Source organism: Camelus bactrianus, chromosome 1, assembly GCF_048773025.1.
Source record: "Camelus bactrianus isolate YW-2024 breed Bactrian camel chromosome 1, ASM4877302v1, whole genome shotgun sequence".
Taxonomy (NCBI): Eukaryota; Metazoa; Chordata; class Mammalia; order Artiodactyla; family Camelidae; genus Camelus; species Camelus bactrianus.
The window spans coordinates 3,749,036-3,753,060 of record NC_133539.1 but is presented as its reverse complement, the minus strand read 5'-3'; the positions used below and the strand labels follow the sequence as shown (position 1 = coordinate 3,753,060).

Sequence of the window (4,025 nt, the reverse complement as noted above, 5' to 3'; positions counted from 1 at the left end):
GAATGGATGAAGAAAATAGGTTTAGTTTTGGGTTTTTTGTTTTTTTTTTTTAATTTCTTGGATCTACCATATGCTCTGCTCTTCGATGGTGCTTCCTGAATGTGATCTGCTCGGATTCCAGGAACAAGGCTGGAGTTAAGTGTCACGAGCCCTGCTTGACAGACGGGGTGGGGTTGGGGCATCTTGTTTGGAGCTGCAGTGTGGTCAGGACTGGGGTGGGGTGGGGTGGACTGGAGTCCATGCCCACTGGGTGTCCTTTGTCCACTTAAAAAAAGTGCACAGCCTAAAAGTTGAGACTTAAGTTTTATTTGGTGGACGTTCTGAGGACTCCAAGCCCAGGAGATGGCTCTAGGAGCCTGCTTGCTCCAAAGAGGTAGGGGAGAAGCCAGGATATACAGGAGTTTTTGCAACAAAGACCTAGTAGTCAGAACATCAAAAGATTACTGTTAATTAAAGACAACCAGACATCTCAAATTAAGGAATTTGATGCTTTTCTGTGTCTGGGAAGGTGCAAAGGTCTGGGCTCAATGAAATCATTCCACTGATGTGCAGCTAGCTGTCTAGGGCCAGTGTCCTGTCCTTTTCCATCCTGAGTCCCCACAGTTGGCACGCTGGGGCGGCTGCAGAGGCTGAGGGATCTCGTGAGCCAAGGAGTTGCCGTCCAGGTGGGTGAGATGCGGGGGAGGCAGCAGGAGGCACCTTGCCTGGAGAAGGTGGCAGCACAGCCGGGCCCAGGCCTGAGCCCCAGAGGCCCTCCTCTGCCCCCAGCAGGCCCAGTAGGGCAGAGAGCCGGGCGCTGGCATCTCCAAGTTCAGTCTGCTCTGCAGAGGGAGGGCTGGCCAGGTTGGTAGGAGACGCATGTGGTGTGGTCACCTGTCCTATTTGGGGGCTGGGTTGACATCTGGGAGGCTGGATGGGGAGCTGGTAGACCTGGGGACTCAGCAAGAGGCTAGGTGAGCCCTGATCCTTCCGCGTGGCCGTGTCCACAGCCGGGTTTCTCGCAGGAGGGGCCCAGGCGGCACCCAGGATCGGTTTCTGTCCCTCCAGGGGCGGACTGGGTGGTTTGTGAATGGTCTTCCCTCCTGTCTCACTAGTTACACCAGGAAGCATTCCTCCTCTTCCCACTCGCCTGTCCTGCCTGGTTTGTCCAGTTGGACCAGAAACTGCAGAGACAATTAACCCCTGGGGCTCAAGGGCTTCTTTCCCTGGGACCGGAGGCCAGAAGTTGCCTTGAGCAAATCTCGGCTGTCTGTTGCTGAGATTCCAGACCAGGCCCCTCACTGGACAGACGAGCATCCAGGCCAGTTAATCTGGGTTTGGGCTCCAGGCACCCCCGGTGTCTGGCAGGGTGGCCGCCTGCCAGTGATCGTGTCTAACTCTGAAAGGGAGGGACTTGGCGATGTGCCCGTCCTACATCACTGCACCAACGGGCCCAGGAAATGATGGATCTGGAAGTGATTTGAAAAGAGAAAAAAGCACAAAAACACTGCAGAGATCCAAACAAAACCACAACCCAAACCGGCCGGGACCGGCAACCAGGGCCGGCAACCGGGGCCTGTGGGAAACCTGGTTTTCTTTGGTGTCGCTTGTTCAAGCTCTTCTTCTAGGTCAACAATAGCAAAACAAACCAGTATTTACACAGGACCCGGGAGCCTAGCACTGCTGAAGCGGGGTGGGGAGGGATGCGATGCATATTTGCAAGAGCGCCTACAAGGGCCAGAGCCGCACTGCACTGAAGCTGAAGCTTACCTGTCTTGGAAAAACCCTCTTTAAGGTGTAAAATACAAAATCATCACTCCAAGAGCAGATCAAAAGGAGACATCTATTTGAAATGAGAATCCACAATAAACTGCAAATTCTCAACCGCTAACATTACCACCATATCACAAATTAAGAAAAAGAACCTAACAGTCGTATTAATTCTACTGTAACTTTTAAACTACATTTTGGGGGTACACACTCTGTTTACTTCTGTCAACTAAGATAAACGCGCAGCCTAAGAGTTGAGAGTTATGTTTTATTTGGCGGGAGGACTCGAGCCGGGATGACGGCTCTGAGGGGCTGCTCCGAAGAGGTAGGGGAGGAGCTGGGATATACAGGAGCTTTACAACAAAGACCAGGTAGTTGGAACAATAAAAGGTTACTTGTTATCTAAAGAAAAACAGGCATTTCAAGTTAAAGAATTTAGTGCTTATCTATGTATCAGAGGAAGCAAACATTTGGGCTCATTGAATTCAATGTCCTGTCCTTTCTTATTCTGAGTCCCCTCAGAGGGCACCATTGTGAGTGGCCGCAGAGGTCGGGCTGCAGGTCTGTCTTCACTGGGGGGCGGCGGCAGCAGCTGATGACTTGATGGCTTCAGTATTCTCTGTTTACTGATATGGCTTGCAGTGTTTTTCGTTCACACTTCTTAAGAGAACAATTTTAAAATAGCCTTTCTGTGGAGAGGATGGAAGGGACCCTCTGCCTTTCCTCACTTAGCAGGGAGCTTCTGGCCCCGTACGTCTAGAACCTTTGCTCCACTGCACTCCGCAGTCGCAGGGCACCAGGCACCCGAGCACACACAGCGCTCATCTCCCGAGGAGACGCCTGCCCTGCATCCCTGCCCCCAGCCAGCCCTGTGGGTGGTAGAGCATTTGGAGAAGCCATTCCCACACCTCACCGTTAACAGCAAATTAGCTACACATGACGGCAGACAATATAACATTTATGCATCCCAAATGAAATGTACCCCGGACTCAGCTTCCCCTGAACACCCATCCAAATAGGACTCCCGCAGAGGCTGCGGCATCAGCAAGAGAACAGGAGGAGCCCACCAGCAGAGAGACGGCGGCCCCGGTCCTCAGGGCTGCAGTCATGACATCTTACTTGTGCAATGTTTGTAAAGGGGACCGAGGCTCCCACCTCGTTAGTATCCAGGAAACGCCCCGCTCCGAGTTCCACGGTCCACGGCGACCCTCTGGGACCCAGCCTGGCCTCTCAGCAGGTGAGCTTTGGCCCGAGGACAGACGCCTAGCCAGCACAGGCCTGCTGGGAAGCGACCTGCACACTCCAAGCCCTTCCAGCTGCCTCTGCAGATGCAGGGAGACGGTACCAAACACAGACCCGCCATCAGCTGGCAGCGTCTGGGCCTGGGTTTCTCTGCAGCCTCTTTGTGTTAGTTTAGAAGAGAGGCACTCGGGCTCATTGTCTTGCCCTCCTGGTGCGAAGGAACGGCCCTCAGGTCTTAAGCCTCCAGGGTTTTTGGCCTGGCCTGTAGGGAGGATGGAGCTGTCACCTATGAGATAAGAAGGGGCAAGTTTGTGGGGAGATGACTGGCTCAGGTTTGGACAAGTTAAATCCGAGATGCACGCTTGACGCCCAGATGGAGACGTCAGAAAGGGAACTGAGAACCTGAGGGAGGCTGGGGCTGCGGAGAGAGGGCTGCGCTGGAGGGGAGAGGTGGGAGTCCTTCGCACAAATAAGCCGAGACGGAGACGGCTAAAGCCTGCGGCTGGGCGGGCGGAAGCCCGGGAGGAGCCCGTGGTCAGCAGGGAACCTGCAAAGGGGCAGGAGGAAAGCCCGGCACGGTGGGGCTGGGGGCTGAGCTGTGCCCTCCCCCACGTTCGCAGGCTCGAAGCCCTAAGCCCCGCCCCACCGCAGAATGTGACCGTATTGGAAGGTAGGTCTTTAGAGAGAAGATTCTGCTAAAAGAGGCCCGCGTCCACCCTGACTGGTGTCCTCACAGGGAGAGGGGTATGTGGCCCTACAGGGCCCCTGGGCTCGTGCGCGGACGGAACGCCACGCAGGGGCGGAAGCTCTTCCCTTCTTCCCTCCTCAAGTCTTTGGGCTAATAATCAAATTGACGTAAGGCAGACTGACCGGAGGAGAACATCCACTTTGTATGCGCGGGACTCATGAAACTACGAGGCGCTGGGTCGTCGGGCTGCGCTATGTGGGGCTCCGCCCCGCAGCGCCGCGCTCCGCCCCGCGGGTCAGGAAGCGCACCCCGCGCCGCGCCTGCGCGGGGGACCCGCCGGGCCGCC

General features: G+C 55.4%; 1 long non-coding RNA gene across 1 annotated transcript; it reads right to left on the bottom strand.

Moving 5' to 3' along the window:
* Nucleotides 1–2,003: 2,003 nt before the first annotated feature.
* On the bottom strand, nucleotides 2,004–4,000 carry LOC141574724 (uncharacterized). The gene is made up of 2 exons (XR_012501738.1): nucleotides 3,862–4,000; nucleotides 2,004–3,277 (listed from the first exon to the last, which is right to left on the bottom strand). It is a non-coding gene; the product is annotated as an uncharacterized LOC141574724 (long non-coding RNA).
* Between the last annotated feature and the right edge of the window lie 25 nt (nucleotides 4,001–4,025).